Consider the following 10957-nt stretch of genomic DNA (forward strand, 5'->3'; position numbering starts at 1 on the left):
GCTGGAAAGGGTCCTGTTTCCACCTGCAAGGATGGCAGGGACTGAGAAGAACCTTCCTGAACAGAGCAGTTACTCTGCTCCTTACCCATGGGCAGTTTCCTTTCAGAAACCCTCAATACACAAAGCCTGGGAGAAGCTCTTTGGTCACAGGGGTGGGCTGTGATCCCTCACAGCATCAGCAGGACACACTGGGGAGGAGAGAGGGACAAGAGACAGGAGGACATTGTTCCAACAGCCCTTCCCAAACCCACCCAACCAACCTGCCCTGACTACCTGGACCACCAGCCTCAGCTGCTGCATTATTTAGTACTTTGTGCCCCCACCTGGGTAATGGACTGTTCAATTCAAACCTCTCAGGCATTAAAAAAACCCATCTGTGCATTCCCAGCCTCTTCCACAACCCCCCTGTGGGAGTCAGACACACAGAAGAAGGTGAGAGGGGGGGGAAAGGAGGTGTGTGCAAACACCTGCAGGTGTTGCTCACCCAGGCATGCACCATTTCCATGCCGACCACTCCTCCCAAGCCAAAGGGAAAATTAAAGCTGGCATGTCACTCTGCAGACAGATGTGTTTCATAATGCATGGGCAGCATATATTTTATTAATTCTGGATTTTTGTGGATCTCTCTTTGCTTAAGGTTCACCCTTCCATGGAGCTACTTGGCTGGGTGGGTTGTGTGTTGGGTTTTTAATTATTGTTTTCTTTCCCTGTGGGATGCTGTGAGGATCTGAGCAGCTCCCACAGTGCCACACAGGTGGGATAGAAATAGGAGGGTCTTTGAGACAGAGGAAGAGTCTCAGCATCAAGATTCAAGCAGGGAAGGTTGTTCTTAACATTGTGGGAGGCTTTGAAGCACAGAGTTACCTCTACCAGACAGCAGTTCCAGCATTCCCTTGATACCAACCTAAAAGCAGGTCCAGGACATTTAATATTTTCCTTCAATAAACCTTTTGGAAGTGTCATTTGCTTATGGGATCTAACTGCTGAAGGGGAACCAAAGCAGCCTGGGGATCTCGGTGCTGAATGCCTGCCCTCCGTGTTGACTGATGGGTGATAAAAGCCCATTTCCTCCCGTCCCCCTGCAAAACATCCCTGCTATATTTGGGCAGTTGGTAGACCTGGAGACGGTGGAGAAGCCAGGAGGGGGGTGGAAAAAATTCATGGGGTCAAAGGAGAGAATTTCGTGGTGCTTCAGCCCCAGGTGCCCCACATCTGCTCCTCTGGCAGTGCCAGCTCTCACACTTGTGCCCCCACGGGGCACAGCTGGAGAATTCCTGTCTCCAGGAAGCCCTGCTTTCTTCTGGTTGTTCTCATGTGCTTTTTCTGAGTCCTTCAAGCAGTTTCCACCGTTCTGATTTACTGTCAGCCTTCTGGCAGGACCCCAGGGAATGGCCTGATGTTGTGTCAGGGCAGGTGTCCAAGGAATGACTGGCCATGGCACTCAGTGCTCTGGGCTGGGGGACAAGGTGGGTGTCAGGCACAGGTTGGACTCACTCCTGGAGGTCTTTTCCAACCTAAATGACTCTGTAATGGACCACCCAGTTGGAGACACACTGGGCATGAGAACATCCTCTAATGGTACCATCTGGGGACCAGCACTTATTTTACCTGAAACATTTCAGGGCCATTCTTCCAACTGGATATTTTTGGAGCAGCATTTCCAGGTTGAGGCTTTTTGGTGAGGTTTTATTGTCAGGGTATTTTTGTGTTGGGTTATTTTCCCTCCCCTTTTCTTTTCCAAACCTTTTCAGCCACCTCTCAATAGTTCCCAAGCTCAAAAGCATGGGCTGAGCAGCAGAGTGTTGACTCAGAGAACAGCAGATCTGGGCTTGGGGCAGGCCAGGATTTGGGGAGGTGCAAAGCTCCTTTTAGACCCACAGGATGTTTTCAGGGTTGGCTCTTTATTTAGTTCTAAAAAGGTATTTCTAGTTAAAAAAAATATGTCAAACTTCAACCCATTGGCATCTTTCTTTGAAATCACACAATGGTTTGGGTTGGAAGTGACCTTAAAGATCATCTCATTGCAATCCTGCAATGGGGGATTGATGTCTAATCAAATATTTGTTTATTTTCCCTCCACTTTTGCCTTTTACAATCTGAAATTTCCAAAATTCCCTAAATATTGAAAATAATTTCTTTTTGCCAGCAAAGATTTTGGCCCCAAATTAGAACCTACCTCAAATTCTGTTTCTTCCCAAATCTTGGTAGGAAAGATAGAAAGGTACCACTTTACATCTGATTCACCACAAATCTTCCTGGTGTTGGGTGACAGATCTGAAATCTATGGGCAAAATGGAAAAGAGAAAAAAATATTAATAGCAAAGGAGAGATTGATGAAGAATCATAGAATCATAGAATGGATTGGGTTGGAAAAGACCTCCAAGATCATCGAGTCCAACCCTTGGTCCAACTCCAGTCCCTTTACCAGATCATGGCACTCAGTGCCACGGCCAATCTGTGTTTAAAAACCTCCAGGGATGGGGAATCCACCCCCTCTCTGGGCAGCCCATTCCAATCCCTGAGCACTCTCTCTGTAAAGAATTTTTTTCTGATCTCCAACTTCAATTTCCCCTGGCAGAGCTTGAGCCCATCGTGCCCCCTTGTCCTGTTGCTGAGTGCCTGGGAGAAGAGACCAACCCCCACCTGGCCAGAACTTCCCTTCAGGCAGTTCCAGACAGTGCTGAGGTCACCTCTGAGCCTCCTCTTCTCCAGGCTAAACACCCCCAGCTCCCTCAGCCTCTCCCCACAGCACTTGTGCTCCAGTCCCTTCTCCAGCCTCGTTGCTCTTCTCTGGCCCCGCTCCAGCCCCTCAATCTCTTGCCTCAACTGAGGGGCCCAGAACTGAACACAACACTCAAGGTGTGGCCTCCCCAAGGCAGAGTCCAGGGGAAGGGTCACTGCCCTGGGCCTGCTGGCCACGCTAGTTTGGATCCAGGCCAGGATCCCCTTGGCCTTCTTGGCCACCTGGGCACACTGTTGGCTCCTGTTGAGCTTCCTGTCCCTCAGTCCCCCCCAGGTCCCTCTGCCTGGCTGCTCTCCAGCCACTCTGTGCCCAGCCTGGAGCACTGCAGGGGTTGGGGTGGCCAAAGGGCAGGACCTGCACTTGGCCTTGTTGAACCTCATCCCATTGGAATCAGCCCATCTCTCAAGTCCATCCAGATCCCTCTGCAGAGCCCTCCTGCCTTCCAGCAGGTCGACACTCCCTCCCAACTTGGTGTCATCAGCAAATTTGCTGATGATGGACTCAATCCCCTCATCTGAATCATCAATAAAGATGTTAAACAGGACTGGACCCAATACAGACCCCTGGGGACACCACTGGTGACCAGCCCCAGCTGGATGCAGCTCCGCTCACCAGCACTCTCTGGGCCCTCCAGTCGCTCCTGACCCAGCAGAGGGTACACTTGTCCAGGCCATGGGCTACCAGCTTTTCCAGGAGTATATTATGGGAGACAGTGTCAAAGGCCTTGCTGAAGTCCAGATAGACACACCCACAGCCTTCCCCTCATCCACCAGGTGGGTCACCTGATCATAGAAAGAGATCAGGTTGGTCAGACAGGACCTGCCCCTCCTAAACCCCTGCTGGCTGGGTCTAAAACATCACATGCATAGAAAGTTCATACAGAAATGTATTTATATATTTTCTTCTGCAGAATTCTATACATGAAAACCTGAAAATGGAGTTCCTGAAATGAACTCTTCCCCAAACTCAGTTTTTCCTACTAAAACTAACTTGTCAGGAGACATGGTGGGTGCCACACAGTGCCAAGGGGCACAGTGGCTGCAGCTCTGGAGATTTAACACTATTCCTGCACTGATTCCTGCCAACATCAACAAGTTGAAGCCAATGGCAGCAATAAATAAAGTAGATTGAATATAACATTAATTAAAGCTTCAGACAAGTTTATACATTGAAATCAATGTCTGCTGTGCAGAGAAACTCCACCTGAGCAACAAGCAGTGAAGTGACAACAGGTTCCAAAATCCGTAATCCTCCATGTCATCCCTTCCTTTCCCTTGAAGATGCTCGTGGGGGATGGAAAAATGAAAGGATTCCTGATCCTGCCTTCACCCCTGGACGAGTTAGGGTGGGGCAAAGTCCCTCTGTGTCACAACACCATTAAATTGTGGCCCTGGGCAGTCAAAAGCTGCTTTAATGTGTGTTTTCCCCAGTGTTGAGGTCCCCCAGCAGATTTTAAACTGAAATATCTGGGCAGCAGAGACAAGACAAGGCAAAGCAAAACATCTTTCATTGCTGTGAGCAGCACAAATACTTCAATGTTTTCATTTTCAAGGCTGAGAAGATTTTTTCTGATTTTTTTTTAAATTTTAAAACAAAAAGCTATTTAGCTGTGCTGTTATTTCACATTTAATATCAAAGAGTGAGGCTCACTCAGGCCAAGATTTTTGCTGATTCCCAGTGCTGGCTCCTACTGTATTCCTTCAGTTAATGAAATTCTGATGAGAAATACACAGGTAACCAAGTGTTTAGCTCAAGAAACCATTATTTTCAAATTACAGGGAAACAAACTGAAAAATAAATAAAAAGAATCTGAGATAAAATTCTGATTCTAAAGCATGAATTAATATTCAAGATTCCCAGAGGGGAAAAAAGTGAGGAAATGAAAAACCCCTGAAGTGCTTTCACACGGGTCCGTAGCACAGAAAAAATAAAACATTTCTCTTTGTTGAGAATGCAACCATTTTTTGCTATTACATCATACACAGATAAACAGTGGGTTTGAAAATACTTGCTCTGATGAATCCTGTGCCACAAGCACATCATGAATGACCCCAAGCAGCCACCTGAATATCACTTTAATGTTTAAATAACCCTCACCTGGACTGGGCACTGCCCCAGCATTCTTCCCATGGAGCATTTGCAGCACCTCGGCATTTGACCTGCCTTTTGTTGTCACCTGGTGTCCCAGTTCAGCAGGTGGGAGCAGTTTCTCCCTGTGTGGGTGTGCCCAAAGCTGTGCATTCCAAACCCTCTCTGCCATTGCCCAGCAACTGTTCCCAATGGCCCATTGGCAGCAGCTGCCCAGGGCACAGCTGAGCCCTCAGGCTGGGAGCTGGCTGGGAAAGAAGCCTGGCAGAGGAGCTGGAAGAACTGCCCTGCAGGGAGTCCTTGGCACCTCCACACCCACCTGAGGGCTCAGCTCTGCCCATGGGCCAGCAACCATTCCAAAATCCCCCCTGACTGCCAGAGTCAGATCCCCCAGTGTGGAACTCCCTGCCCTGGGGGAGGCACTGGGGGCTCCCACCTGCACCTGAGGGGAGAGAATCTTGGGGGTTGGGGACTTGGAGAACCACTCATTGGATCCAGAGGAGGAGCAGACCCTGGACAGGAGGAGCCCCCCACTCTCCACCAGACTGTGCCATCATCTGCACCAACAGGTTTTTCACCTCCTTTTCCTTTGGACTCGGAGGAACCACGTGGGGCTCAGCACAGGGGCCACCAAACCCCCCTGTGTTTGTGCCCCAGGGGGCTGGGTTAGACTGCTGGGTTTGGGGGTTAAACCCAATTTCTCTTTGTGCCATTGCATTTCTTGTAATGTTGTTATTAAATTGTAACTCTGACTTAGAATCTCTTTTGTGTTGGGTTTGTTTCTCCTGCTGGTTTCCCTTTAAACCAGCACACCTGGTAACAAAGACAACCTCATTCCAAAGATCCAGGTGTGGATAGAAAAGCACAGAAGAGGAATCAGCCCCTTCAGCAGGATTATTTAGGTGGTGATAAATGAGAAGTATTGATCAGTGTGGAGTTCCCTTTCCAGCTTTCTAATTGGTTTTCCTGATCTTGTTGGAATTCCCTCAGCAGTGACAGCTCAGTGGAGCTCCTGTGCTGGTGGAGCATCACAGATGCCAGTGGTGCTTCCACCACCTGAGGAGCTGATGTCCAGAGAATTCCAAAGGGAAGTGAACATCTCCCCTTTCTCTCTGTCCTCTGCTCTCTGCGTGAGTGTCTCCTGCACAGCTGTTGGTCAGATACAATCACACCTTTGGGGTTAGTGGGGATGGAACACGGGGAGTGTGTGAAGGAAGAACGAGGAACCACTTCCACCCATCTGCAGTAGAGCCATGGAATGGGTCGGGTTGGAAGGGACCTTCAAGCTCATCTCATTCTGGGTAGGGACACCTCCCAGTGAAGGAAGAATGAGGAACCACTTCCACCCATCTGTAGTAGAGCCATGGAATGGGTTGGGTTGGAAGGGACCTTCAAGCTCATCTCATTCTGGGTACGGACACCTCCCAGTGAAGGAAGAACGAGGAACCACTTCCACCCATCTGCAGTAGAACCATGGAATGGGTTGGGTTGGAAGGGACCTTCAAGCTCATCTCATTCTGGGTACGGACACCTCCCAGTGAAGGAAGAAGGAGGAACCACTTCCACCCATCTGCAGTAGAACCATGGAATGGGTTGGGTTGGAAGGGACCTTCAAGCTCATCTCATTCTGGGTAGGGACACCTTCCACCAGCTCAGGTTGCTCCAAGCCCCATCCAGCCTGTCTTGGTGGCTCCAACCTGACCGAGGTGGCTCAAGTAGGAGCTCTGATTCCTGCCCAACACATCCTGCTTGGCTTACAGAAGTTAAACAATGTGCAACCAGCCCTCTGTGGGCACTAACCAAAGGAGCTCCAGCACCTCATCTCCTCACCCTCACTCTGCCTTGGAGCAGTTTTCCTCACTGGGCAACTCTTGGGAGGGAGGACAACCTTCCCCAGCCCACTCACTTGTGTTATCTGATGGCAGCAATTGAATCCAGGCAGCTTCATGCTCAATTTGGCATTATTTAAATAACTACAAGGGAAATAAAATGCTTGGAAATACAGATTTCCATGCACTCATGTGCTAACACACCGTGCAGCTCTGCCTGCTGCAAACAAAAGGAGCATCCAAATGGCAAGTGTTTATTATCTAAGTTCAACCTTTGGCATCAGCTTTGCTTTTTTTCCAGTCCCTTTGGTTTAACTCCTTGATTTCAGTTTATCCATCAGCAAAGCTGCTGAAAAGCAATTCCCAAAGAGAGAGTTTTCTCCTTAATCTACCACGGGTATTTTCCTCGAGTGGCCCTTTAAATCTGAGCCCCTTCCTGCAATCTCTGGCGTTCTCTTGCCTGGAAAAGTGAAGGAAAAGTTGTGTGAACTCACCTAACGACTGCAAGAACAAGTCACACACCCACGTGGGGATTTGTGCAGAGCAGTTAGGGCACTTTGCTGCACAATTACACTAATTGCAGCCATTGAATTAACGAGCATCTTCCCATCTAATTGCTTTGGGAGGGGCACATCTCCTTCAGTGTCTATTTATAGTCATTTCCCTGGAAAGCCTTGAGTGGAATTTGGTGCTGGTTTTGGGGAACTGAAGCCTCCTGCTGAGGAGTTACTACACTCAATTAAGAAAAATGGACTTCTTGCCTGAAATTCTCTTTTCCTCTAGAAGTGCTGCTCACACATCCTTACAGCTGGTCCCTGTGCTAGGGAGGTGACAGAGAGTGCTCCAAGATTGTTCAGGTGAGGAGAATGTCCTGCACCTTTAGAGAATCACAGGTTGGAAAAGACATCGGAGATCCCCAAGTCCAACCATTCCCCCAGCACTGCCAAGCCCAACACTAACCCATGTCCCCAACTGCCACATCTACATGTTGTTGGAACACTTCAAGGATGGTGACTCCACCACTGCCCTGGGCAGCCCATTTTAGTGCCTGACCACCCTTTCAGTGAAGAAATTTTCCCCAATATCCAACCTAAACCTCCCTTGGCACAACTTGAGGCTGTTCCCTCTTCACCTGTGCCTGTGCCCTGGAGCAGAGCCCGACCCCCACCCCGCCCCGGCTCCCCCATCTTGTCAAGGAGTTGTGGAGACTGAGAAGGTCCCCCCTGAGCCTCCTTTTCTCCAGGCTGAGCCCCCCCAGCTCCCTCAGCTGCTCCTCATCAGACCTGTGCCCCAGAAACTATGGCCCTTCTGAGCATCATGGGTTTGGGAGCACAGAAATGGGAGCCCACCTTCTCACTCTGAGACATGGAGCCAAAGGTACTTCAGAGTTAAAGACAAACACTTGTCCTGTTTGGGCCTTTAATGCTTGAAATTGGAAACTTGTGGTTGCCCCATCCCTGGAAGTGTCCAAGGCCAAGTTGGATGGGACCTGGACCAACGGGCTCAAGCTCTGCCAGGGGAAATTGAAGTTGGAGATCAGAAAAAAATTCTTTGCAGAGAGAGTGCTCAGGGATTGGAATGGGCTGCCCAGAGAGGGGGTGGATTCCCCATCCCTGGAGGTTTTTCAACTGAGCTTGGCCGTGGCACTGAGTGCCATGATCTGGTAAAGGGCCTGGAGTTGGCCCAAGGGTTGGACTTGATGATCTTGGAGGTCTTTTCCAACCCAATCAATTCTATGAGTCTATGAACCTGGACTAGTGGGAGGTGTCTTTGCCCATGGAACAAGATGGTCTTTAAGGTCCTTCTCAACCCAAACCTTTCTGGGATCTCTGATCTATTCAATGAACCACACACAGCGTTTCCTATTTCATCACCTACTGACTCATTCCAAAGAGGGTTTGTAGACAGAAAAAAGAGACAGCACCCAAATGAAATGAAGCCCCACAGCTCCCCATCAGCCCAGCAGCAGCACCTGGGATGTGGAGGGGCCAGCTAAGGACACAGACTCTCCTGAGGAGTAGCACCCCAGTGTCCAATACTGGGATCTGAGAATCAGAACCTAAAAAGGAGGGGAAGACAAAGCACTTGGAATAAGAGTCTCGTGCAGGCAGCAAAAAAACCCTGCAAAGAACCGTGTGAGCTGAGGGTCTGTTTAATTGCCAACATCGTCACACAGATTCTTCCAGCAGCTAAAATAAGCCACTCTCAGCAAGGCTGCCAGAATTGGCAAAGGGAATGGAGCAGGAGTGGGGGAGGCTCCCAGGAGCTGTGGTGGGTGGAAGCAGCTCGTGAGTGAGGAGCAGCTCCAAACACAGAGTTCAGCCCATGGGACCTGCTGTCCTGTGGAGCTCAGTCCTCCTAAGCTGGGAGGGAAGGTCACTGCAGAGCACTAAAGCTCAGCCTGGCTCAGCCCCAGTCCCCTGGGAGGGAAGGCTGTAGACTGTCTTGTTCTAATTTGGGTGCTGAGGATTGGCAGCCTTTTTATCTCCCTCCTGGAATTGTATCCCTTTCACAGAAAGGTGATTGGTGAATCATTTGTGTCTTCTGGGAAAAGGGGAAAATCCATTTGGTGAACACAGGAGAACTGGGGTCAGTGCATGGAAAGCCAGGCCTCATAAGCAGATATTATATCCTAAAGAAAAGCCTCCCAAGGATCATCCACTGCCCAGGCTTGTCACTGACCTCCCTTCCCCACCAGTCCATTTTCACCTGGTTGTTCTCCTCCTTCTGAAAAACTGCATGAGAAGAAAGATAGGAATTTATTTCTTCCCCAGGCTCAGAAATTGCTCCCACAGCCCTGGGAAAGGAAACTCAGACCACACATAGAATCACAGAATCATAGAATCACAGAATCATAGAATCCATTGGGTTGGAAAAGACCTCCAAGATCATCAAGTCCAACCCTTGGACCAACTCCAGTCCCTTTACCAGATCATGGCACTCAGTGCCACGGCCAAGCTCAGTTGAGAAACCTCCAGGGATGGGGAATCCACCCCCTCTCTGGGCAGCCCATTCCAATGCCTGAGCACTCTCTCTGCAAAGAAGTTTTTTCTGCTCTCCAACTTCAATTTCCCCTGGCAGAGCTTGAGCCCATCGTGCCCCCTTGTCCTATTGCTGAGTGCCTGGGAGAAGAGACCAACCCCCACCGGGCCAGAACTTCCCTTCAGGCAGTTCCAGACAGTGCTGAGGTCACCTCTGAGCCTCCTCTTCTCCAGGCTGAACACCCCCAGCTCCCTCAGCCTCTCCCCACAGCACTTGTGCTCCAGCCCCTTCTCCAGCCTCGTTGCTCTTCTCTGGCCCCGCTCCAGCCCCTCAATCTCTTTCCTGAGCTGAGGGGCCCAGAACTGAACACAACACTCAAGGTGTGGCCTCCCCAAGGCAGAGTCCAGGGGAAGGGTCACTGCCCTGGGCCTGCTGGCCACGCTAGTTTGGATCCAGGCCAGGATCCCCTTGGCCTTCTTGGCCACCTGGGCACACTGGTGGCTCCTGTTGAGCTTTCTGTCCCTCAGTCCCCCCAGGTCCCTCTGCCTGGCTGCTCTCCAGCCACTCTGTGCCCAGCCTGGAGCGCTGCAGGGGGTTGTTGTGGCCAAAGTGCAGGACCTGCACTTGGCCTTGTTGAACTTCATCCCATTGGAATCAGCCCATCTCTCAAGTCTATCCAGATCCCTCTGCAGAGCCCTCCTGCCTTCCAGCAGGTCGACACTCCCTCCCAACTTGGTGTCATCAGCAAATTTGCTGCTGATGGACTCAATCCCCTCATCTCAATCCCCACATGATATCCAACATAGGAACAGACTCTGGAATTGTCCCCTTTTCCCCCCATTCACCTGCAAATAGAAGAATTGTTGAAGATGGTAATATGGGAACTTGGCATAGTCAGAGAGGCCTCCCCTGGGTGCCCATGGACTCCTGTGGCCACAAACACTCCCACAGCTGCATCCCAAAGTGGATGACAGACAATTCCATCCTTGCTGAGGGATTTTGGGGTTGCTGACACCTGGCATGTGAGAAGCTGTTTGCAGCAGTCTCAAAGATATCCCTCCCCCTTTGTACATCCCAAGTAATCAAAGCTTTGGATAATCTTTCACTCCCACACTGGGCTATTTTGGTTCCCAGCTGGTGGTTTGTCTCCAGAGGAGGCTGGTTGGGCAGCCTGAAAGGCCTGTGATGACAGAAGGCAGTGCCTGAGCACCTCCTGCTCTCCTTCCACCTTCTGCTTTCAGGGAGGTGATGGTGAAACAGCCCCTGGGAGCAACCAGTGCTATCCCACAGAAATGGGGTGTCCTTCGGGGGTGGC

This window comes from Pithys albifrons, chromosome 18 (assembly GCF_047495875.1).
Source record: "Pithys albifrons albifrons isolate INPA30051 chromosome 18, PitAlb_v1, whole genome shotgun sequence".
Classification (NCBI taxonomy): domain Eukaryota; kingdom Metazoa; phylum Chordata; class Aves; order Passeriformes; family Thamnophilidae; genus Pithys; species Pithys albifrons.